The sequence below is a fragment of the Schistocerca americana genome, chromosome 6, assembly GCF_021461395.2.
Source record: "Schistocerca americana isolate TAMUIC-IGC-003095 chromosome 6, iqSchAmer2.1, whole genome shotgun sequence".
Classification (NCBI taxonomy): Eukaryota; Metazoa; Arthropoda; class Insecta; order Orthoptera; family Acrididae; genus Schistocerca; species Schistocerca americana.
The window spans coordinates 358,060,826-358,088,525 of NC_060124.1; positions in this window are offsets into that span (position 1 = coordinate 358,060,826).

Here is a 27,700-nt window from a genome sequence, read left to right on the forward strand (position 1 = left end):
GTTGTCCAGCATTGTTTGTGGCAAGGCATCTTGATGAAGACTACATCTCCATTAGCCGCCTGGGATTAGTAGAGAGGGATGCGTAGAATGTGACTGTGTGATGCACACTGTAATTGTAGAATATGTTTGCTGTAATCCAATCTCAGGAAGATTCTGGACAAAGGCTCAGTATTACTAACTCTGCAGTTTAAACAAGGACACACGAAGGATTTATATAAAAATTAGAAAAATAAATGGCAACAAAATCAAATTCCGAATTTCTAAATAATAAAATATAAACCAGCTCTCTAACATTATATTAAAGAATTTCAAACCCCTACTTTATTATATACTGTCCATTGCCATAACACTGGTATGATACTACAGATAAATTTAAAATTATTTTGTCTATGTTTAGTTCAAAGCGAAAGTCAAGAATGAATTGGAACTTGTAGTGCAGGTGCTTTTGAAATGGACAACAGTCAGCAATCTCATCCTACAACAGTTGCAATACTTTGAATGGAGGATTTACTTGTGTTACTTTACTACAAGTTTATGTGTGGAGGTAAAGTATTCAATGGTGTTTTCTAATTGCACAGCCAATTTAACTACCATTAGTCTCCTTTACAGCCTGATACTAATAAGTGACAGATCATAGCTCACCTTTTCAGATTCTAAGATAAGATTAAACAGTTTTAGGTTTCTTAATTCTTTCATATCTCTGTTTAATTGTATCTGGTGGCGGATGATCACAAACAGAAGGAAGCTGTGTTGGCCACAGTTAATAAATTTCAAGCTGCTTTCCTGAAGCTGGTGGCTCACTTAAAATCATGTCCACTACATCTACAGTGTTTGTGTGCCATTGAGATGCTGTTGCACGCTCTACAACAAGAAATATAAAAAGCTTACTGTTACTGATACAAAGCCTGAGCCGATATGACTTGCTTCATACATTGAGACTTAGGTGGTCTCTTGTAAAGTCCGCACCTTGTTAGGAGTACTGCTATGTTTGTTGTTATGACATAGCAATATAAATTAATATGACAAGGCATATTTACTTTATAGCTTGCACAGAGGGAAGAACTGCTTATTACTGAGAGTTCCAATATTAGAAAGTAAAGGAGACATTTGAGAAATACCAGTCATATCAGACTTAAACTACAGTGTACATCTGGCATCTTTTCAGGTGATCTCATGTAAAATACAGGGAACCTCTTCCTTGGACTTTTCGGGTGTGGCATATAAATGAGAAGTTTTTTTCTTTAAAAAAATTGGAGAACCTCCTCTGTAGTTCTACCTACAAGTTATACATACAAAATGACAGAGGCATGGATGAATATCCACTGTTCATGTTGAGGTTGAAGCTCACTCCTGTGGCTGCATTTGCTTAAAAATAAAATTTGGTTTTGAATGGGTTACACCTTGAGCAAACAATATTATCTTTTTTGCTGAAGCTACAGCAAAAAAAAAATAAAAAAAAAAAAATAAAAATAAAAAAATAAAATAAAAATAAAAAAATAAAAATAAAAAAATACAACTCTGATGATGATTCAACTTCATCAAAACATGTCTGGTTAAAAAGAAGAAAACATTGTGATTGCTCAAGCTGGAATCCATCCAGAAACAAATCTGTATCTACAGTATTTGCTATATAAATGAACACATAGCCATACAATCAGAGAAAGAAAATTACTCTGACTTATTAATGATAGTAATGTATTCATAATATTTTGAACAAAAATTGAGTGAAACTGGAAATAAACAGAAAAGAAATATTTAATTTCAGATGGAACATATTAAAGAAAGATGGTATGCACATAAATGGTGGAGGCATATTAATTGACATATATCACACAGTAATCCATAATGATGTACACCCAGAGTAGAGTTGGTTGGTTGGTCGGTTTAAAGGCAAGAGAAGGGGCCAAACTACAAGGTCATCGGTCCCTTGTTCCTAATAAAACAATGCCACAAGTGTGAGAATAAAATGGACAAAACATATAACAAAAAACAGAAAGAAAGGAAAAGCCACAAGAAAGAAGGTAAGGCAACGAACACTAAAAGGAACAAAAGAGGACAAGAAAACTACAAAGAGATGCTAGAAACAGAAGAGAGTACAACATGAAAGCAGATTACAGTGGCTGGCCAACCACAAGAATAAAAAGGGAAAGCCAGCCACTCTGCAACACATTAAAACCTCCATCCTAAAAGCAATAGGGTGGAGGACACAGAGGGACAAAGGAATGTGCTAAAACCTACATAGAAGTATAAAACCCACTATCATGGATAAAACATAAAACTAAAGCTGCTGTGGAGGCATTGTCACCCAACACCGAAGGCAAGGTGCTGGGAAAGTTAAAAGTCGAGAGGCTAAAAGTGGGCAGTCCAGCAAGAGGTGGATGACTGTCATTTGGGAGCCACAGTGACACTGAGATGGGTCCTCACGATGGAGTAGGTAACCATGCATTAGCCACGTATGGCCAATGCGGAGCCGGCAGAGGACAACTGATTCCCTGTGAGAGGCCTGCATGGAAGACTTCCACACATTTATAGTCTCCTTAATGACACGCAGTTTGTTGTGCATGCTGTTATGCCATTCTGTCTCCCAAAGCTGGAAAACCCTGCAGTATAAGACAGAACGTAGGTCAGTTTCGGAGATGCCTATCTCCAGAAGCGGTTTCCACGTCAGCTGTTTGGCCAGCCTGTTGGCAAGTTCATTGCTGGGGATTCTGATGTGTCCTGGGGTCCACACAAACACCATGGAATGGTGGGACTGTTCCAGGGCATAGATGGACTCCTGAATGGACGCTACCAGATGGGGGCCAGGGTAGCACTGGTCGATAGCTTGTACGCTGCTCAATGAGTCAGTACACTGGAGAAATGACTCGCCAGGGTGTGAGCACATGTACTCAAGAGCACGAGATATGGCAGCCAGCTCTGCAGTGAAAACACTGCAGCCAACTGGTAAGGAGCGCTGCTCAATATGTCCTCCATGAACATATGCAAAGCCTGAGTGACCATCAGTCATTGAGCCGTCAGTGTAAACCACTTCAGAGCCCCGGAACACGTCAAGAATCGAGAGACAGTGATAGTGGAAGGTGGCGGGGTTAACAGAATCCTTAGGGCCATACAAAAGGTCCAGATGAAGCTGCAGCCGACGCATACACCATGGAGATATATGTGAATGGACCACAAATAAAGGTGGTGAAGGGAAGGACTCCAGTTCAGAGGGAAGGGACCACATGCGAACCGCAATCGTTAGCCCCAATCTGGGCCACCGATGTGGGAGATGGGCTGTCGCGGGCGGGAAAAGGAGACAGTAATTTGGATGCTCAGGGGAACTATGAATGTGTGCTGTGTAACTGGTGAGCAGTTGCACACGTCTGATCTGCAGTGGAGAGACACCAGCCTCCAATAGTATTCTGGTCACTAGACTCGTCCTAGAAGTTCCTGTTGCTAATTGAATCCCACAGCGGTGCACAGGGTCAAGTAAATGCAACATAGAAGGCGCTGCCAAACCCTAAACCACATTCCCATGGTCAATTCAGGATTGGACAAGAGCTCTGTAGAGCTGCAGCAGCGTACAGCAATCTGCACCCCAATTTGTGTTGCTCAGGCAACAAAGGGCATTGAGGTGCTGCCAGCACTTCTGCTTAAGCTGACAAAGGTGAGGGAACCAAGTCAATCGAGCTTCAAAAGCCAGTCCTATAGTGAATGGATCGTCATTAAGGTAAAGTGTGGGTTCCGGATGAACAGTATGATGCTGACAGAAGTGCATGACACACAACTTTGCGGCTGAAAACTGGAAGCTGTGGACTAGAGTCCATGACTGCGCCTTGTGGATCGCTCTCTGGAGGCACCACTCAGCAACAACAGCACTAGAGCAGCAATACGAAATGCAGAAGTCATCTGCATACAGAGAAGGTGAGACAGAGGGCCCAACAGCTGCTGCTAGACCATTAATAGCCACTAAAAATAGAGAGACACTCAATACAGAGCCCTGCGGGACTCCATTCTCCAGGATATGGATGGAACTATGGGAGTCACCAAATTTGACACAGAAAGTACGGAGCGACAGGAAGTTTCGGATAAAAATCAAGAGTGGTCCCCAGAGACCCCACTCATACAATGTGGCAAGGATATGATGTCATCAAGTCATCTCGTATGCTTTATGTAATTCAAAAAAGTCAGAAATCAGGTGTTGCCATCTGGAAAAGGCTGTTCGGATAGCAGACTCGATGAACACAAGATTATCAGCGGTAGAGTGACCCTGGCGGAAACCTCCCTGACATGGAGCCAGCAAGCCACATGACTCCATGACCCAATCCAACAGCTGACATACCATACATTCTAGCAGCTTACAAAGAACATTGGTGAGGCTGATGGGCCAATAGCTATCCACATAAAGCGTGTTTTTACCGGGTTTGAGCACCGGAGTGGTGGTGCTCTGGCACCACTGTGATGGAAAGATGCCATCGCACCAGATCCGGTTGAAGATGATGAGAAGATGTCCCTTGTAGTCAGATGAGAGATGTTTAATCATCTAGCTGCGGATGCAATCAGGCCCAGGAGCTGTGTCAGGGCAATGTGCAAGGGCACTGAGGAGCTCCAACTCTGTAAAAGGGGTGTTATAGCATTCACTGCAGCATGTAGTGAATGAGAGGACGTTCCCTTCCAGCCGCAGTTTGACTGTGTGCAAAAGGCTCGGCCGGCGGGGCGGGGGGGTGGGGTGGGGGGGGGTGGGGGGGGGGTTAATTGTCCAATGCAGAGTTTTGAGCGAAGTGCTCGGCAATCGCATTTGTGTCGGTACATAGCTCGCCATTTATGGTAACACCAGAGACAGCTGTTGGGGCCTGGTACCCGAAAAGACATTTGATCTTTGCCCAGACTTGGGAAGATGACATGTGGCACCAAATGGTGGAGACATATCTCTGCCAACACTCCTTCTTCCATTGTTTGATAAGGTAGCGAACAAAGGCACGGTGCCGTTTAAAGGCTATGAGGTGCTCCAGGGAATGGTGGCGCTTATGCCACTGTACAGCACGCCGACGCTCCTTAATTGCTTCAGCGACTTCCAGCGACCACAAAGGGTCTGCCTTATGCTTCGGGCACCCTAAAGAGTGAGGGATCGCTTTTTCTGCCGCAGAAACAATTGTACTAGTCACCTGCTCAACCATCACATCGATGTTACCGTGTGGGGGAGATTCATAGGTGACAGCAGAGGTGAAAGTTCCCCAGTCCACCTTGTTCAAAGCCCATCTGGGCAGGCATCCATGTGCCTGACGCTGGGGCAGTGACAGGAAGATGGGGAAGTGGTCACTGCCACACAGATCATCATGTGCTCTTCAGTGGATAGATGGGAGAAGTCCTGGGCTGGAAACTGATAAATCAATGGCTGAGTAACTACCATGAGCCTACCGAGCGAGGTGGCGCAGTGGTTAGCACACTGGACTCGCATTCGGGAGGACGACGGTTCAATCCCGTCTCCAGCCATCCTGATTTAGGTTTCCGTGATTTCCCTAAATCGTTTCGATTTAGGGATGGTTCCTTTGAAAGGGCACGGCCGATTTCCTTCCCAATCCTTCCCTAACCCGAGCTTGCTCTCCGTCTCTAATGACCTCGTTGTCGATGGGACGTTAAACACTAACCACCACCACCACCATGAGTCACACTGAAATGTGTGGCAGCCCCAGTATTTAAGAGGCAGAGCTCAAATTGCAACAGTAAAGTTTCGACATCTCTGCCTCACCCAGTAAGCATGGTACCACCCCACAAGGGGTTATGAGCATTAAAATCTCCCAGAAGTAGGAAAGGTTTAGGAAGTTGATCAATCAGTGCAGCTAATACACTACTGGCCATTAAAATTCCTACACAACAAAGATGACGTGCTACAGATGCAAAATTTAACCGACAGGAAGAAGATGCTGTGATATGCAAATGATTAGCTTTTCAGAGGAGTCACACAAGGTTGGCGCCGGTGGCGACACCTACAACGTGCTGATATGAGGAAAGTTTCCAACCGATTTCTCATACACAAACAGCAGTTGAGTGGCGTTGCCTGGTGAAATGTTGTTGTGATGCCTCGTGTAAGGAGGAGAAATGAGTACCATCACATTTCTGACTTTGATAAAGGTCAGATTGTAGCCTATTGCGATTGTCATTTTGCGTATCCCAACATTGCTGCTCGCGTTGGTCGAGATCCAATGAGTGTTAGCAAAATATGGAATCGGTAGGTTCAGGAGGGTAATACGGAATGCCGTGATGGATACCAATGGCCTCGTATCACTAGCAGTGGAGATGACAGGCATCTTATCTGCATGGCTGTAATGGATTGTGCACCCATGTTTCGATCCCTGAGTCAACAGATGGGGACGTTTGCAAGACAACAACCATCTGCACGAACAGTTCGACGACGTTTGCAGCAGCCAGCTCAGAGACCATGGCTGCAGTTACCCTTGATGCTGCATCACAGACAGGGGCCCTGCGATGGTGTACTCAATGACAAACTTGGGTGCACCAATGGCAAAACGTCATTTTTTCGGATGAATCCAGGTTCTGTTTACAGCATCATGATGATCGCATCTGTGTTTGGCGACATCGCAGTGAACGCACACTGGAAGCGCGTATTTGTCATCGCCATACTAGCATATCACCCGGCGTGTTGGTACGAGGTGCCATTGGTTACACTTCTCGGTTACCTCTTGTTCGCATTAATGGCACTTTGAACAGTGGACGTCTCATTTCAGATGTGTTACAACCCATGGATCTACCCTTCATTTGATCCCTGCGAAACCCTACATTTCAGCAGGATAATGCACGACCGCATGTTGCAGGTCCTGTACGGGCCTTTCTGGATACAGAAAATGTTCGGCTGCTGCCCTGGCCAGCACATTCTCTAGATCTCACACCAACTGAAAACGTCTGGTCAATGGTGGCCGAGCAACTGGCTCGTCACAATACGCCAGTCACTACTCTTGACGAACTGTGGTATCGTGTTGAAGCTGCATGGGCAGCTGTACCTGTACATGCCATCCAAGCTTTGTTTGTCTCAATGGCCAGGCATATCAAGGCCGTTATTACGGCCAGAGGTGGTTGTTCTGGGTACTGATTTCTCAGGATCTGTGCACCCAAATTGCGTGAAAATATAATCACATGTCAGTTCTAGTATAATATGTTTGTCCAATGAATACCCATTTATCATCTGCATTTCTTCTTGGTGTAGCAATTTTAATGGCCAGTAGTGTACTTTCAGGGGTACTGCACCATCTGGAGGAAGATATACATTGCAGACAATTATTTCCTGTGTCGTCCTTATTCTGATAGCCACAGCTTCAAGAGGGGTTTGATGGGGCACATTTTCACTACAGACCGAGTTTAGGACATAAACATAAACTCAACCTGACACTCGATTATAGTCACTAAGGTTCCTGTAATATCCCTTATAGCTGCGGAGGGCAGGGGTCCGCATTGCTGGGAACCAGGTTTCCTGGAGGGCAATGCAGAGAGCAGGTGTAAAGTTTAGCAGTTGCCGTAGCTCAGCCAGGTAGTGGAAAAAACTGCCACAAATCCACTGGAGGATGACATCGTGAGACTGGGAAAGCGTGGAACATTAAATGAGGCAGTTTACGCCTCAGAGTCACCTGCTGCCACCGATTATTGCCTGAGCAGTCTATATCCATTGTCTGAGGGTCTGGGGAGATCTAGGTCCTCAGCAGATGCCAAAATCTCCACCCCCACCTCAGCTGCAGAGCTTGTAGGTAGTGGTGGTGTGGGTGCCACTGCAATTTCCTTGGCCTTGGGGGTTTTCTTTTTGGATTTCTTTCAATGCTCCTTGGGTTTCCCTGGCTGGGAGGACTTCACTGGCTCAGTCTCTGGGACAGAGGATAAGCGTGAAGCCCTACGACCAGCTGCTTTTGGGCTCTTCAGCCACTGGTGGGTGTCGTCTTCCCCACTAGAAGAAACCTGGGAAGGCAGTGACCCAAGGGACTCCTTCCCAGTGAGAGAATCCGAAGTAGACTTACGGTTCTCCGGCTTAGAAGTGGGGATGGATGTCCCTGATGATTGGGTGGGTGTTGCTCCTGAAGTAGGTAGTGCAGGAGCAACAGGGAGGGAAATGCCCCCCCCCCCCACCATCAATGGGGCAGGTGTAGTTTTCCAGCTCTGAGAACCTGGGTTGGAGGAGCTGATGGTGCCAGAACTGTTGTAAAGGCAGCGTCAGACAATGTCATACATACAGGATGCAGGCGTTCAAATTTTCTCTTAGCCTCAGTGTAGGTCAGTCTGTCCAGGGTCTTGTACTCCACGATTTTCCTTTCTTTCTGGAGAATCCTGCAGTCAGGCAAGCAATATGAATGGGGCTCTCTATAGCTGACACAGATGGGAGGCGGGGCACATGGAGTATTGGGATGTGATGGGCATCCGCAATCTCAGCATGTGATGCTGGAAGTACAGTGGGAAGACATATGGCCGAACTTCCAGCACTTAAAACTCCGCAATGGGGGAGGGATATAGGGCTTTACATCACACCAGTAGACCATCACCTTGACCTTCTCGGGCAATGTATCACCCTCAAAGGCCAAGATGAAGGCACCGGTGGCAGCCTGATTATCCTTCGGACCCCGATGGACACGCTGGATGAAATGTACACCTCGCTGCTCTAAATTGGCGGGCAGCTCATCGTCGGACTGCAAAAGAAGGTCTCTGTGAAATATGATACCCTGGACCCTATTTAAGCTCTTATGGGGCGTGATGGTTACAGAAACATCCCCCAGCTTGTCACAAGTGAGTAACTCCTGTGACTGGTCTGAGGATGCTGTTTTGATCAAGACTGACCCAGATCTCATTTTGGACAAGCCTTCCGCCTCCCCAAACTTGTCCTCTAAATGCTCAACAAAAAACTGAGGCTTCATCGTCATGAAAGATTCCCCATCAGTTCTCGAACATACAAGGTACCAGGTTGAATAAGATCTGCTGCCACCCTTAGCCTGATGTTCCTCCCATGGTGTGGCCAGGGAGGGGAACGATTTGGGGTCATACTTCTGTGTGTTGAATTGAGCTCATGATCACTTAGAGACTGCTGGTGTTTCACTACCAGCAAGAGATAATGGACTATGCTTCATCGCGTGTCATCTGCCCTGATGCCACCCACTCCAACCAGGGGTCCTCCCCGTGGTTGCCACCCAGCCGCAGCAAAGGCCACCTGGCAGGATGGCCATTGCCGGGAGTTCCGATGCCCTAGGGGAATGGGCATCTACCCCCTGGCATATGTAGGGAGTTAATGGCGCAGTCACCAGCAGAGCGATCTGTGTGTGGTCAGGGGGCTACAACCAACAGGGTACATGGCCACCCCACCACAATGGACTGGCTACTGTGCTGGATATCAGGTGCAAAGAAGTCCATGGTCATCGTCAATGCAGAAATCGACACTGCATAGTGCATGGCGGAAAGCGTACCCAAGAAGGTGTCCTTGCCCAAGAGATGGAGAATGGGGAGGACTGCAATGTGACGCCAAGAAAGTGGGCTAAGGATCTCAATGCATGATGGACACGATGCTCCTTGTAAGGCGCCCTTTCCCAGTTGGCTCACTCTTTGGGAAAATTTTGAAGAATGGAGGTCAAGCTCTACAGGGGACCATCACATAAAGGCCAAAACATGTGAAACTCCTTTTAGTTGCCTCTTACGACACGCAGGAATACCTCGGGCCTATTCTAACCACCAGACCCACAGGGGGGCCAGAGTAGAGTGAGAGATAAAGAGCGTAAGTGTCAAGACAGCCAAAAAATGTAACGTGGCATTTCTACCCATCACCTGTATCAGTTATTGAAGTTGTAGGACAGACCACTGGAGAACGAGTGGGAAAGCCACATATAATTTCATTCTTCATACCATAGTACTGGTAAGAATAAGATATTTTAATAGCCTAGCTATAAACTACAAGAAGGTGTTTAAATTTATTGACAGAAACACTGTAGTAATCAACCATATTGAAAATGTTCTTGAGCAACTACAGCAACATACACATTCAAATATTTTGACTCGGTGAAAACATAGGCAAACTCAAGAACACAAGGTAATTTTGATGTTGTTAACCATTTATGCTAAATTAAAAACTGTGGTTAATCTTAAAGTAAAGAAAGTTGAGTATGCCATCTATCTAAGTAATTTTGTGTGTGTTAAACAGCATTTACACTGAGTTTGATAACATATTTCTGTTTGCAACATTGTTTCCAACTAAGTCTGCAAGATGTACGCAGTTATGTTTATTATTCATGTCCCTATCTACATTAGTGACAAACATTTCTACATACACATTCGTAACAACTGATGCACTGCACTACTGGCAAATGTTTCACAACTTGTATTCACATTAAGAGCTATGTAATGACAAGTGAAGAGGATAAGTTTGTGATATATGGTGCTTCATTAATAATACTTGACAATATAAACAGACAAAGAAAGAGATGTACGTGTGGGGCATAAGGTTTCTAGCATAACACATAAATAACTACAGAAATTTCATAATACCTATTTATTTTTCAATGTAATACCCTTGTGCACTAATACACTTGCAGGCACACTCAAATAACTTCTGTAAACCATTCAAGACAAAGGTCTTCGATTTCGAGTCCAACCATAATTCACAGCATTGTCATTGTCAAATCATCATCCTTTGAGGTCTTTTTTAGGTTTGGGAAAAGAAAAAAGTCTGATGGAGTAAAATCTGGAGAATACAGAGGATGATGTAACAATTTGAACCCACAGTCACACATAGTTTGCAGTGCTGCAAGGGCTTTGTGTACTGGTGTCTTGTCCTGATGCAAAAGAACTCTGTGGGCCAATTTTCTGTGCCTTTTTTTCTTTATCTCTTCTCTCAAATGGTGCAGGAGGGTGCAATAGTATGATACATTGATAGTTACACCTTTTTGCAAGTAATCCACCATAATTATCCCTTCTGCATCCCAGAAGACCAATTCCATCACCTTACTGACTGATTTTTGCATCCGGATTTTTTTTTGGAGTAGGGCATGAAGGTTGTTTCCATTGTTGTGACTGTTATTTTGTCTCACGATCAAAGTGGTGAACCTGCATTTCATCCATTGTCACATACCTTGCAAGAGAGATGTCTTCATCCACTTCAAATTGGCAGATAATTTCTTCACAACACTGCATATGCTCTCATCTCTGATACGCATTCAAGTCTTTTGGGACCCACCGAGATGAAACTTTCCACATTCCCAAAAAATCCACAACAACTCATGGAAGATTCCAAATGTCGTTTCAATGTGCTGCAATGTTTTTTAACGATCCTGCAAAATTGTTTCATGAATTGCAGTCACTGTTTCATCAATGGCAACAGTGACAGGCCTTCCACTTCTTGGCAGATCTCAATCACATGTCAATGTTACTTTTTTGTATCAATATAACCATGAATGTGTATGTGTAAACATTTTAGTGTGATTTCGAAACGAATATGTCATGTGACAACAACAAATGCGAAGTTCCTCACAAGCAACTTTAATTAAATTGCGTTCCTATGAAGTATTGTCTTGGTTGCAGTTCCCTATCATGAAGGTCACAGTATATAGTAATCAACAAAAAAATCATAAGTTCATAAATAAAACAGAAGTTATATCCGGGGTTCGCAAGAAAGTGTTGTAGGCCTTCTACTGTCCCTGATGTGATAAACAATTTAGGAGACAATCTGAGCAGCCGTCTTGGACTGTTTTCAGATGATGCTGTGATTTACCATCTTATAAAAACATAAAATTATTAAAGCAAATTAGAAAACTATTTAGATCAGATATGTGTATGGTGAGAAAAGTGGCAACTGAGTAATTAAAGAAAAGTCTGAAGTGATCCAGATAAGTATTAAAAAAGATCTGCTAAATTTCAGTTTACAGGAAAAACACACAATTTTAAAGACTGTAAATTCAATTAAATACTAAGGGATTGCAGTTATGGATAACTTGAAATGTGTCAATCATATGGATAATGTTATGCGGAAAGCAAATCAAACACTGTGATTTATTCATAGAACACTTAGAAAATGCAACAGGTGTTCTAAAGAGACTACTTGCACCATGCTTTTTCACTCTCTTCTGGAATATTACTGCCTGGTGTGGGATCCGCAGGAGATAGGATTGATCAGAAAAGTTCAAAGAAGTGCAGCTTGTTTTGTATTGTTGCGAAATGGGGAGAGACTACCATGGATTTGATATGAGAATTGGGGTGGCTATCATCAAAACAAAGGCATTTTTCATTGTGTTAGGATCTTCTCATGAAATTTGAGTCACCAACTTTCTCCTCCTATTGTGAAAATACTTTGTTGGCGTCCACCTGCATAGAGAGGAACAATCATCTTAATAAAATGAGATAAATTAGAGCTCACATGGGAAGATTAAAGTGCTTGTATTTCCTGCGCACTGTTCGAGAGTGGAACAGTAGAGAAATAGCTTGAACGTGGCTTGACGAACCCTCTGCCAGGCACTTAATTGTGAATTGCTGAGTAATCGTGTAGATGTAGATGTAGATACTTCACTAACAGATGTGGAGGTTTATGTCTCACATTTATAACTTTTTCAAATGTGAATCTGAGAGCAAGACTTCTATTTTTGACATTATGAAGAATCAAGAACAAACTACAGGAGCACGTGTCAGTAAGAGAACTGTACAGAGAATAGTAAACAAAAGTGTCATAGGTGTACAAACCTCAGGAAAATTTGTTTTCATGTCGCCCGGAAAGCATCGAAATCACAAGATACCTGTAATGCAAATAAATAGTTTTGACAACTATATTTTAAAGTGCTCCGTGTTTCAAATATATGTAAAAAGGATATACCCATCATCACAAAAACTTGTTACAATTATGTCTGAGCAAACTGGCTTCAAGGTAGTGCTTCATCAATGCAAAGAATTTTAAAAGACATTGGTTTCAAAAATGTTGAAAAGAGAGTTTTTAATTGAAAGAGGTGACATGGAAGCAGCACAAACCAAGTCTCTTGTAAAGATGAACAGTACGAGAGGAGGAGGTAGTTCTACCATGTATTATATTGATGAAACTTAGGTGAACCAGAATCATTCCTTGAATACCTGCTGGAAAATGAGTGTCTTCAAAATTCCCATAGGAAAAGGTTCTCAGATACTTATTCTGCATGCTGGCTCTTCTTCTGATTTGATTCCTTAGAGTAAACTGAACAGTTCCTACCATATCTTGCTTTGGAGTCAGTCACTGTATTTACCAAGCCAGTTATCATTCAGCTTTTACAGAGAAATGACCAAGTACAAGCACCGGGAAAGAGGATATTGTGCTCTGGCTGAAAAATAAAAATATTCTGGACAAAATAAGCCAGACTCATGCTGAATGTCTGCAGCTTGTTAAGATATAAAAGTCACAACAGAATGAAAAAATTTGACTTTCTTGCATGTAAATGTGGTCATACAGTTTTGTGTTTATCCACATATCATTGTCAGTATAATCTGATAGAATTAATTTGTGCATAGGTTACAAGCCATGCTGGGGAAAAAAAAAACATTCAAGATAACAGACACTGAAATGTCTCTGCATGAAGCAATAGACAGCATCCCCATCAGCGTGGCCACATTGTGTGCTGCAGGCTGAAAAGTTTCAGAAATAAGACTTTGACAGGGAGGTGAAGATGGATAAAATCGTTGAACCTATCATCCTAAATTTACAATCAGATGGTTCAGACATGGACTTGGAGAGCAGATGGTATTAGGATGCAGACTCTGAAACAAAGTAACATAATAACCTTTCTTGGTTTTAAAGACTCATAGCTTAAAAACATTTTTGTCAGCATATCAATTGCATACTTCCTAGCTTTTATTGATTAGGAATATGTCGCCTATGAAGTATTCAAACTATAATATTCAGCACATTGCCCAAGGAGAAGTTAAGCTTTTCCCAGCATGTTGTATGTTCTAATTACTCATGAGAATGCAGTCAGATAAACTCATCAAGAACTCCAATATTTCAACAAGTAAACCTCTGTCATTTTCAAGACATGAATTAGAAAATGCCTTAAAATGAAAGGGAGTGTTACCTGTCAAGATATCGGTGGTTTTTATTGTTATCAGTCAGCATTATATTGATTTATCCACAGAAGATGATTGATGGCTTCCTTGATCAATAGATCATAAATATGTTCTTACACTGTACAGTCAAACGAATTAGTTTAAACTCAGAATGCCTGTTGACACCAAAAATATGATAAAGCATTGACAATTTTTATGACAGTCTTCTGCACTTGTCTTTGTTACCAGCAATTCTTTTTTATGCAAAGTGATTTACACTGAACTGCAGTGAAATACGCCCATGTATGCACATTGTACACATTTTAAAAAAATTATATGGAGTAGAAGCAGTTGTCAAACAAATATGATTTCAATTTGGGTCTGTTATTTTGTTGTGCATTACATTTTTACTTATAATATAGTCCAAATCACAATAAATGTCCGTTATTGCAACTGTTTTTGATTGTCTTGTCATTACACAATCGTTGTTTTGATGTCTTCACATAGTTGCATCACACAGATGATTGCTATGGAGCAGTAGACATAACCTCAAGATATGAGGTAAGATTTCTCTCCTGTAGATGACTGATCAAAATCAGTTTTAAGATGTATTATTCCCTCATAGATTTGAGCTTACTTGTTCCGGCATAAAGTCAAGTGCCGGGGCGCCAGTCGGGAACACTAGAGCAGAGAGGGCTGAGAAGAAGATGTCAGCCAATGGCACACTGACCAACCCCTCTCTAGTATGACAATGCAACAGGAGTGGCATCTAGGCGAAGAGAACATACCGGTCAGTGCCGCTCCCGAGTGGTCATGGCCTAGTTCTACAGAAGTGTCAAGACCAGTGTCATAGATAGAGGCATCCACTATATTACTTCAACTGTATTGGCATTGTTATACTGAAGGACACTGATTATATTGCATGTCACCCTTTGCTTGTGACACACCTATGAACTTCTCAAAGTTAAGTGTTGTCATTTATTTTCTGTAATAAAATTCACCAATACGATTTGCTTGAATTGTTGTCTAGTGATCTGAGAAAGCAGGTTTCCTAGGCACCCAATATTTGACAACTAGGCAGGATACAACATTGGTGACGAGTATTAAAAAGAACCCAGAGCCAACAGCCACCATAGATTCTCTGTTTTCTTTTCATAGGTTATTGTGTTTTGCTGGCACCTTAATTCTACATTGCTTTTCCTTTGCAGGGGTGTGTTTACTTGCTTTAATAGTGTCTCTTATAGTATTTTTACTAATCAGTGTTTTCAGATGGGCATTGCAGAAATTTTCTTTGCTTTTGTACTTATTTTTATTTTGCCTTGTCTGTTTCTTGCATCTGCCTTGTCCAACAAAATGGCCAACCCACCTCTCCCCCACCCCGCCAGCCACGGCTTCCAGACCCTCAGAGAGCATCCACACTCCTGCCTCCCCCACTGTTATCAAGCTCCCTATATTATTATGATGGTCCATCGGTTTTGCGGGGGAGGGGGAGGGGGGATGTTCCAGCTTAAAGACAAGCACCAGGATGTAGGTTAGGAATGTTAGAGCATAGAGTGCTGTGAAGAAGATGTCAGGCATAGCACACTGACCAACCTATCTCTAGGATGACAATATGACAGCAGTGTCCTCTAGGTGAAGAAAACATAAGTGCCGTTCCTGACTGGTTGCAGACCAATTATACAGAAGCATCAAGACCCGCAGTCTGGATAGAAGCATCCGCTGTATTACTTCACCTGTATTGGCACTGTTATACCGAAGGACATTGATTATATTGCATGTCGCCCTTTGCTTATGACACATCTATGTATTTCTCAGTTAAGCATTGTCATTTATTTTCTGTTATAAATTTCATTAATACAATTTGCTTGAATTGTTGTCTAGTGATTCGAGAAAGCAGGTTTCCTAGGCACCCCATATTTGATGAGTAGGCAGGATACAACATGTGTAACCAAAGGCAAATTATCCTGATTTGTCCGCAGCAACATACACTCCTGGAAATGGAAAAAAGAACACATTGACACCGGTGTGTCAGACCCACCATACTTGCTCCGGACACTGCGAGAGGGCTGTACAAGCAATGATCACACGCACGGCACAGCGGACACACCAGGAACCGCGGTGTTGGCCGTCGAATGGCGCTAGCTGCGCAGCATTTGTGCACCGCCGCCGCCAGTGTCAGCCAGTTTGCCGTGGCATACGGAGCTCCATCGCAGTCTTTAACACTGGTAGCATGCCGCGACAGCGTGGACGTGAACCGTATGTGCAGTTGACGGACTTTGAGCGAGGGCGTATAGTGGGCATGCGGAAGGCCGGGTGGACGTACCGCCGAATTGCTCAACACGTGGGGCGTGAGGTCTCCACAGTACATCGATGTTGTCGCCAGTGGTCGGCGGAAGGTGCACGTGCCCGTCGACCTGGGACCGGACCACAGCGACGCACGGATGCACGCCAAGACCGTAGGATCCTACGCAGCGCCGTAGGGGACCGCACCGCCACTTCCCAGCAAATTAGGGACACTGTTGCTCCTGGGGTATCGGCGAGGACCATTCGCAACCGTCTCCATGAAGCTGGGCTACGGTCCCGCACACCGTTAGGCCGTCTTCCGCTCACGCCCCAACATCGTGCAGCCCGCCTCCAGTGGTGTCACGACAGGCGTGAATGGAGGGACGAATGGAGACGTGTTGTCTTCAGTGATGAGAGTCGCTTCTGCCTTGGTGTCAATGATGGTCGTATGCGTGTTTGGCGCCGTGCAGGTGAGCGCCACAATCAGGACTGCATACGACCGAGGCACACAGGGCCAACACCCGGCATCATGGTGTGGGGAGCGATCTCCTACACTGGCCGTACACCACTGGTGATCGTCGAGGGGACACTGAATTGTGCACGGTACATCCAAACCGTCATCGAACCCATCGTTCTACCATTCCTAGACCGGCAAGGGAACTTGCTGTTCCAACAGGACAATGCACGTCCACATGTATCCCGTGCCACCCAACGTGCTCTAGAAGGTGTAAGTCAACTACCCTGGCCAGCAAGATCTCCGGATCTGTCCCCCATTGAGCATGTTTGGGACTGGATGAAGCGTCGTCTCACGCGGTCTGCACGTCCAGCACGAACGCTGGTCCAACTGAGGCGCCAGGTGGAAATGGCATGGCAAGCCGTTCCACAGGACTACATCCAGCATCTCTACGATCGTCTCCATGGGAGAATAGCAGCCTGCATTGCTGCGAAAGGTGGATGTACACTGTACTAGTGCCGACATTGTGCATGCTCTGTTGCCTGTGTCTATGTGCCTGTGGTTCTGTCAGTGTGATCATGTGATGTATCTGACCCCAGGAATGTGTCAATAAAGTTTCCCCTTCCTGGGACAATGAATTCACGGTGTTCTTATTTCAATTTCCAGGAGTGTAGTTCAGCAACTCGGACTTTGTTCACCCCCTCTGTCGCCACACATGCACAGATCTCATCCCCTCCATGCTTCCCTACCACTCCTACACGATGCAGACTACAGTGAGGAGGGGAGGGGGGGGGGGCAGTTGGAAGACACTAAATGACTGGGGAAAGTTTCTTGATGTATCTCAGCCGATGAGGCACTGAGGTCTTGTTTATGTGCTGCGATGACACCCAGCAGCACCCACAGGAGTGCATCGGCCCCGTCACACTCATGGGGATCGAAGGGTACAAGTTTGAGAAGTCATAACTGTGACAGGGGCTGGAGATGGCATGCCCTGCATTGTAGTTGGCATCTGTTATGAGAAAGGATCGTTTGAAACCAGCAAATTATATGCCATGAGTTTGTCACATAGATGTTGCTGTCATTCAGAAGGGAACAGATGTTGTGTAGGGGCTTCTAGTGTGTAACAAGTTGCCCACTAGATGTCCGTGGAACTGTGGTATGCTGCTGGAACATTTTGCTCAATGCAATAGGCCTAACATTGTTCTCCAGGAGGTGCAAACACTGCAATATGACGTCATTGAGGGTGGTGGTGTATCCATTGGGTGGTCGCCTGGGCTAGCATCTGCAAGGGTGGAGCACATTGCACGACACAGTGGCAAAATGTTCACTCCCATCAGTACTTGTTTGCGGAAGAGCTGACATGCCAGTGGAACCAGCATAGATGTGTGGTGCGTGGCAGGAGATTGGTGTCAGCCATGTGACAAGGCTTTAGGAAAATATGGTTCCTTCCGCGAGGCAGTGCTCCAGTGGAGTTGTGTCATTTCTTTGTCATTTGGACAGAGGCCTGGCAGAGCAGCCAACTGCTGCGGCAGGCATAGAATACCGTCTTCTTTGGCGACAGTCAGGCAAAGTCATGATACCTCAGCCACCTGCGATGGAATGGAGACAAGGGTGTCGAGTATGGTGATAACTGGTTGAATTTGTGCAAATGGATATTTTGGCGAGGTGAGATGGCTGTCATTGTTATTGGGGTCAATTACACATTGCTGACAGTACAAAACAGTAGGGCTGAAAATAACATCCGAACACTGTTCAGCTGGCTGAAAGGTGCAATCATGACAGCAGATTATGGTCAGAAAGGGGTACAGTCGCAACAGTTTTGCCTCTGTATGTGAGGATTTGGACCTGCGTCAGGTCTGTGTCTTTTAGCCGTTCTCCTTGTTCGCTGTTCGTCTTAGTCCCTTCACTGCATGTGTTCCTGTTTTTATGCGTTTGGGCGCTGATGACCACGCTGTTTAGCGCCCGTAAACCTCAAACACACGCACCTTGCGGAAGTCAAGAAACATGGCATCTACCTGGGAACCCATGGCTATGGACCTCTGACTCTCATAGATGAATAGCGCGAGCTGGGTTTCACATGATCGCCTTTTTCGAAACCCATGCTGATTCCTACAGAGTAGATTTCTAGTCTCCAGAAAAGTCATTATACTCAAACATAGTATGTGTTCCAAAATTCTACAACTGATTGACATTAGAAATATAGACCTAGAGTTCTGCACAGCTGTTCGATGTCACTTCTTGAAAATGGGGATGACCTGTGCCATTTTCCAATCTTTTGAAACGCCACGCTCTTCTAGAGACCTACGGTACAAAGCTGCAAGAAGGGGGCCACATTCCTTCACATACTCTGTGTAAAATCGAACTGGTATCCCATCAGGTCCAGCGGCCTTTCCTCTTTTGAGCGATTTTAATTGTTTTTCTATTCCCCTGTCATCTATTTTGATATCTACCATTTTGTATTCTGTATGACAATCTAGAGAAGGAACTACAGTGCAGTCTTCCTCTGTGAAACAGCCTTGGGAAAGGACATTTAGTATTTCAGCCTTTAGTCTGTCATCCTCTCTTTCAGTACCATTTTGGTCACAGAGTGTCTGGACGCTTTGTTTTGATCCACCTACCGCTTTGGCATAAGACCCAAATTTCTTAGGGTTTTCTGCCAAGTCAGTACATAGAACTTTACTTTCGAATTCGCTGAATGCCTATCGCATAGTCCTCCTCACACTACATTTCGCTTCACGTAATTTTTGTTTGTCTGCAAGGCTTTGGCTGTATTTGTGTTGGCTGTGAAGTTCCCTTTGCTTCCGTAGCAGTTTTCTAACTCGGTTATTGTACCACGGTGGCTCTTTTCCATCTCTTACGATCTTATTTGGCACATACTCATCTAATGCATATTGTACGATGGTTTTGAACTTTGTTCACTGATCCTCAACACTATCTGTACTTGAGATAAAACTTTTGTGTTCAGACATCAAGTACTCTGAAATCTGCTTTTTGTCACTTTTGCTGAACAGAAAAATCTTCCTACCTTTTTTTAATATTTCTATTTACAGCTGAAATCACCGATGCTGCAACCACTTTATGATCACTGATTCCCTATTCTGCGTTAACTGTTTCAAATAGTTTGGATCTGTTTGTCACCAGGAGGTCTAATATGTTATCGCTACGAGTTGGTTCTCTGTTTAAATGCTCAAGGTAGTTTTCAGATAATGCACTTAAAAAAATTTCACTGGATTCTTTGTCCCTGCCACCCATTATAAACGTTTGAGTCTCACAGTCTATATCTGGTAAATTAAAACCTCCATCCAAAACTATAACATGGTAGAGAAATCTACTCAAAGTTTTTCCAAATTTTCCTTCAGGTGTTCTGCCACAGCAGCTGCTGAGCCAGGGGGCTTATAGAGACATCCAATTACCACATTTGAGACTGCTTTAACCATGACCTTCCCCCAAATTATTTCACATTTCGGATCTCCATCAATTTCCTTCGATATTATTGCACTTTTTATCGTTATAAACATGACTCCCCCTTCACTGTCCAGCCTGTCCCTGTGGTATACATTACAATCTGAGTTTAGAATTCTGCTACCTTGTTGCATCTCAGGAGGCATCTTGTCAGGCCTAGGGAGGGGATTCCCTAACACAAAAAACCCACATGAGCACTCCACACGTACTCTGCTACCCTTGTAGCCACTTCCTGCGTGTAGTGCATGCCTGAACTATTCACGGGGACCCTACATTTCTCCACCCGATAGCGGAGGTGGAGAAATTTGCATCCCAGATCTCCGCAGAATCGTCTGAGCCTCTGGTTTAAGCCTTACACTCTGCTCCAAACAAGAGGACCGTGATCGCTTCTGGGAATGACACTACAAATACTTAGCTCAGATTCCACCCCGTGAGTGACGCTTTCCACCTTCACCAACCCCGCCAACGGCCTGTATGAGCTGAGGATGACCTCTGAACCTAGACGGCAGGAGTCATTGGTGCCGACATGAGCAACAATTTGAGGTCGGGTGTACCCAATGCTCTCTGTTGTGGGTTGGCAGGAGAGCCAACACCCTATTAATAGAGGAAGCCGAAAGGCACGCGTTTTAGCTCACGCAGGCTGGCGTGAGGTCTGGAACAGGACAAGGAAATTAGAATTTAGAAAAAACGGACGCAGCTGGTGGAATACTTAACTTTAATCCATAAATGGTGAACGTCGGTCTTGACGGTACTTTTTACAGTATCAATAGTAACTGGTACTGGCGCCTTGCTAGGTCGTAGCAAATGCCGTAGCTGAAGGCTATGCTAACTATCGTCTCAGCAAATGAGAACGTATTTTGTCAGTGAACCATCGCTAGCAAAGTCGGTTGTACAACTGGGCCGAGTGCTAGGAAGTCTCTGTAGACCTGCCGTGTGGCGGCGCTCGGTCTGCAATCACTGATAGTGGCGACACGCGGGTCCGACGTATACTAACGGACCGCAGCCGATTTAAAGGCTACCACCTAGCAAGTGTGGTGTCTGGCGGTGACACCACACTCTCTATCGCCGCCGGCAGGGCCTCCTCCACATCTCGGATGAGACCCCCCCGGCAAGCAGACGGAGTGAACACTGCCCTTCTTCCCCAACCTTTCCACTATTTCCCTAAGGGGTTCCATCACCTGCCTAACACTGGAGCTCCCAATCACTAATAAACCCCTCCCCCCATGTGCCTGCTCGGACCTTGCTGAAGGAGCGGCCACATGTCCACTCACAGGCAGAGTGGGAAATGCCACACGGCCAGCCTCCACATTGACCCTCCGCCTCGTGCGTCGCAAATGCCATTGAACCCGCCACTGCGCCCGGTACCCGTGAAGATGTCTTGACAGCAGGGACCGTGGGTGAAGCATGTAAAACCTGAGGTGTACCATGCGACGCACCAGAATCCCCGCTGCCACTACACTCCGAGGCAGCAGTCTGAAGACGGCTGATCATGACCATCAGCACGTTCAGCTGTTCGCGAACAGTGGCCAGCTCCTCCTGCATCTGTACACAGCAGTCACACATCCTATCCATCCTAAGAAATCAACAGTTTACTGTAGAGGGTTAAGTAATAAACTTTTAACTAGACTGCTAATTCATTAAAGGCGGCTGATAGCTAAATAAACTGTGGTTACTAGACACTTCTTGTTGGAAACAATGAAAATAAGCACTAACTGTCTCTGGACTGTATTCAAAACAAACACGAAATCTATGAAACATTATTACTAGCACTCGAAAATTATAGCTTCCTAAAAGCAAAAACACATGGAAAAAGAAGTGGAAAGTAAGAAAAACAAAGTTAATACTTAAATTTACGTAGCTTGCTGCACAGGAGATGTGAAGCAGATGGCAGTTACGACGATACTGGCACTACAGCTGACTGCTTAGCTCAATATGCTATGGCATAAAAATATTTGCTGTGTGTACAACAAAAGAAACACTAAAAATTGTCTATTATGCCAAAGCAGAATCACTACTGTGATATGGGATAATTTTTAGGGGAAATTCACCAATAAGTAAAAGCTGTTCCATAGCACAGAACAGGATCATTAGTGCAATGTGCAACGACACACCCAGAAATTCTGTCAAACCCCTTTTTTAAAGAACTCCAGATACTACCATTACAACGCCTGTACATTCTTGAGGTAATTGCATACATAAGGAAAATTTCAGAAATATAAAAACAATGCAAAATTTCAGAAACATAAAAACAACGCAGACTATAAAATAAGTATCAGATGACAGAAACGAACCGTCTTCATTACTATAACATGAGTGAACGCGGCGAGAATGGGTTAATAACTTTCGATGTTTTCAGACAACTCAACATTGCCCATCCCACGGCCATCACAACCGCCACTTAACGGGGGTCCTAACGCCCAATCCCATTCCGTTGATGGCCTATGTGAATCCGTCATTTGGATTACTTTGTGGAATGTTCTGTCATTCCGCACCGTCAACTACAAATCGACCTTTATACAGCCTTTAGTGCTAAGACTGCTACACAATACATCGTTGATGAAGTGCTCATATGTTGTAATCCACAAACGTTTTGCTACAAAAACAAATAAATGTAAGTAACCTGCATTCAAACTATAATCTGCATGCATGTATTATACTCCGAATTACAATCAACTCTAGTTACACACCGATACGTATTGTTAGTAAACTCAGAACGTGCTTAAAAACTTTATTTATCGACAACACTTCTTCCAATACTTTAGTTCCAACAAGTTCATTAATAGTTATTGCATTATTTGTGAAAAAAGGGGTAGGCTTAGCTTAATATATTTTGTTACCGGCATTTAACGTTGAACAGTCAGGTGAACATTCAAGTTACTGCTGTCCCAGATGGCATACTTTTGTAACAAGTACCGGTACCATACTACACTTATGCCTGTGTGAGTTACGCGTTTCTTCGCTCCTAGTCACGGATACTCTGCGTATCTGAGTAGCTTTTTCAGTGGTTACTTCTATCCATAAAAGAGTATGCTTTTTCTTAAAAATATAGTTGTACGCATATCCGATATAATTCTCGTTTAGCTGTGTTTGTTTAGTAACTTTATATTTCCAGAATGAAATTTTCACTCTGCAGCGGAGTGTGCGCTGATATGAAACTTCATGGCAGATTAAAGCTGTGTGCCAAACAGAGACTCGAACTCGGGACCTTTGCCTTTCGGGCCATGTCTCCGCAATATCCTTTCGTGCAAGAGTGCTAGTTCTGCAATTGCAGGAGTGCTATTTCTACGAGATTCACAGAGAGCTTCTGTGAAGTTTCGAAAGTAGGAGACGAAGTGCTGGCGGAACTGAAGCTGTGAGTGTGGATAATAATACTACTACTACTAATAATAATAGCGAGTTATGGTTGGGTACCTCAATTGGTAGAGCACTTACCCGCGAAAGCAAAGGTCCCGAGTTCGAGTCTCGGCCCGGCACATAGTTTTAATCAACCTTGTACTTCTTTAAAAAGCTGTGAATTACCAAACATCAAATATCCTAAGATTAATGGCGACTTAACGACATAATTCACGTTTAATGAAAAACCCAATATTATTCCTTGGGGTTTCAATAACGTTTGGGACTGATGCGACACACCGACGCAAGAGGAGGCCTCAATTTTACAGAATATTGTAACTTTTACGGCCAGTGAATAATGTGGCAATAACCATTTGAACTCCCTAATACAGGTACCGGTTTCAAAACTTTGCCAATAACTCTCTTTTTTTATCCGTTATTATCTTCAACATAACTTTTAGAATGCTAACAATATAAGGAGGGTAAGTTTAAGGATCCGTACACAAGTGACGTGTGTTCTAAGCGGAAAATCATCGTTTTTTATGTGAGACGGTCTCATTCACGTAGTTAATTCTGCATGCTCTTTCACCTGACAGTGTGTGAGAACGAAAAAACGGGTTGGTTATACCTTTACTGACACATCTAGTGCTCTCTCTGACTGCACGTTTAATTTCACAATAATAACGTATTTTTGTTTCTGTCTCACTGTCAGTTTCCTTAATTACTTGGGGTTCAGTGAATGTAAACACTTTTCTTAATTTATCATTTCTCAAAATGGAATGTTTATCAGACTGCAAACAGGTTCTTCTAATAACAACCACAGGGGAAATGAAATACGCTTCGATTTCTTGCATCCTACTTACCAAGTCTGCAGTGATGTGCAGTTCACACAAATTTTCATTGCGACGCTACTTACTACAGTCACAGCAAGCCCAATAAAAACGATTGGGTAAAAAATCATTTCCACCGCCATTTTGTCATACTGATGCAACTTGCTGCTGATGTTTACTAATATACTGAACGCAGTCACTTGTAAATAAATTCCGAGAGAAACTTGAACAACACTTAAAACAATGACAATTGCAATTAATATATGCCGCGTCCTCGGAGATATTTTGAAGATTAAAAACATAATTGCTTGTTTCGAAAAACATCGTAAGCTATTTAACGTTTATGAATCGCTTATAGAAGTGACAGAAGACAACACATGGGTAACACGGTATACTTGCTAGACATTCAACTTAACAAGTTTAACTGATTATGGTGTTGCTTTTTGTTTCAGTTTCCCCGGTAACTGCCCTGTTTACTGTCACATTTAATTAGAGCGAGAGTAAAAAGTATTCGGCTACATAGATATTTCGAATTTGGAGATTGTTTTGAAGACTAATTGCAGTGAACGTAAACTAAAATTTTAGATGTTGTGGTATTTTTTTATGACCTTCAGAAACAATTACGAATACAACAATAGCTTTTAACAGGCGCCCATTTCTAGTACTGGGGCACTTGACAAGTACTATTTGTTGAACTTTGATCGCGGTTGTCGGTGACGGGAGTCAAGGAAAAATACTTCTAATAGCACATGCAAGTGCGGTGTGGGGTGAACAGTCTACAACTACCTCACACAGTGACGGCAATAAATGTGTGTTGCGTGTTTCATACGAAGCACCTGTACAACCACAGAAGTGACACATGAGAGAAGTAATGCAAAAATGTTTCACAAAAGTTTCTTTTTCCGCACGTTTGTTGTCAACAATGATATTTGTGGCTAACAGAGCAGTTCAAAAGCAGTGTTCGGCCCAGTAGCTGATTATTTTCTTCGCTTCAAACCATATTCCAATGAGTCGTTGTTAACGATGAGATCGGTATTACTTCAACAAACATTTTGGAAGAAACAACTACGAAAGAGCAACAGGACTAGGATTGCTTATCTAGCTGGGACCTCGTCGGAACACTCCGTCGTGGGGGTGTAGAAATAAAGTAGAAAATTTATTTAATATAATTTTTACTTGGAACTTGTTGTGGCAGAAGTATTTGGTACACCATATTTTTCGGAAGATTTCGTCTTTTTCAGCAAGTCTTTTTTCTCTTTTACGTATTTATAAAACTCCATGCTAGTCAGCTTGTAGTTAAATTGGCACTACAAGATTGACTCCACAGTCCCTGGCAGCAGTCGATTTTTTCATTAGTCCTCTGAACCGACGTCAGATAAAATACTCTCCACAGTGGCGTTGTGTGTGGGAATGGAAAACGAAATACTCGCGTAATTTTAGCAGTTGGCTTTTGCGTTCAGGATTTTTGATTTCCTTACGAAAGTAAGTCCACCTCTCTTCCACAGACTGTTCAGGCTTCCATTCTTTCGAATCACGCTTAGTTTCTAAAGAGCTCTTCCGATTCATATATTCGTTGACACAATTGTCGCCTGAAGTCTTCAAATGGTTTTTAGTCAGGTATATAATAATGTTTTCAATCACCACCCAATCTGGGGTTTCAGATAGAGCCATACAATATTTATTAAAAGAAATAGCCCGTTTCTCTAAGTAATCAAATGCTGTGGTATAGGAATCCTTTGTATCTTCCTCAAATTTTGAAATCAAATTTACTATTTCTTGGTTAGGGTTCCCATTCTGTAATTTGTTCAGATTTATCTTGATTTGCATGCCAGAAAAATTGGCAGTCTTCATTTAGATATTTTTGAGTACCGGTATCGATATTTTATCGAGCCTTTTTTCTTCTCCGCGGTTTTTATATTTTTTTTCAAGTGCTGCAAAGTCTGGCTGCAGAAAAATGAAGTAAATTTCACTGATGAAATTATTTTAGGTGGCCTATCTTCAGCGTCAAGTAAATGGAATCCAAGGCTTAAGAATGCTCTCAGCTGTGTCTGATGAGCGACATCAAGCAGAACTCTTTCAACTCCTCTGCCCTTACGGTGTACGCTGAAAAATAATTAAATATTTTCGTGACGATTATTTCAATGTCGACAGTTAAGAGACTCCAGCAGCGTTTGATATACACTCCTGGAAATGGAAAAAAGAACACATTGACACCGGTGTGTCAGACCCACCATACTTGCTCCGGACACTGCGAGAGGGCTGTACAAGCAATGATCACACGCACGGCACAGCGGACACACCAGGAACCGCGGTGTTGGCCGTCGAATGGCGCTAGCTGCGCAGCATTTGTGCACCGCCGCCTTCAGTGTCAGCCAGTTTGCCGTGGCATACGGAGCTCCATCGCAGTCTTTAACACTGGTAGCATGCCGCGACAGCGTGGACGTGAACCGTATGTGCAGTTGACGGACTTTGAGCGAGGGCGTATAGTGGGCATGCGGGAGGCCGGGTGGACGTACCGCCGAATTGCTCAACACGTGGGGCGTGAGGTCTCCATAGTACATCGATGTTGTCGCCAGTGGTCGGCGGAAGGTGCACGTGCCCGTCGACCTGGGACCGGACCGCAGCGACGCACGGATGCACGCCAAGACCGTAGGATCCTACGCAGTGCCGTAGGGGACCGCACCGCCACTTCCCAGCAATTTAGGGACACTGTTGCTCCTGGGGTATCGGCGAGGACCATTCGCAACCGTCTCCATGAAGCTGGGCTACGGTCCCGCACACCGTTAGGCCGTCTTCCGCTCACGCCCCAACATCGTGCAGCCCGCCTCCAGTGGTGTCGCGACAGGCGTGAATGGAGGGACGAATGGAGACGTGTCGTCTTCAGCGATGAGAGTCGCTTCTGCCTTGGTGCCAATGATGGTCGTGTGCGTGTTTGGCGCCGTGCAGGTGAGCGCCACAATCAGGACTGCATACGACCGAGGCACACAGGGCCAACACCCGGCATCATGGTGTGGGGAGCGATCTCCTACACTGGCCGTACACCACTGGTAATCGTCGAGGGGACACTGAATAGTGCACGGTACATCCAAACCGTCATCGAACCCATCGTTCTACCATTCCTAGACCGGCAAGGAAACTTGCTGTTCCAACAGGACAATGCACGTCCGCATGTATCCCGTGCCACCCAACGTGCTCTAGAAGGTGTAAGTCAACTACCCTGGCCAGCAAGATCTCCGGATCTGTCCCCCATTGAGCATGTTTGGGACTGGATGAAGCGTCGTCTCACGCGGTCTGCACGTCCAGCTCGAACGCTGATCCAACTGAGGCG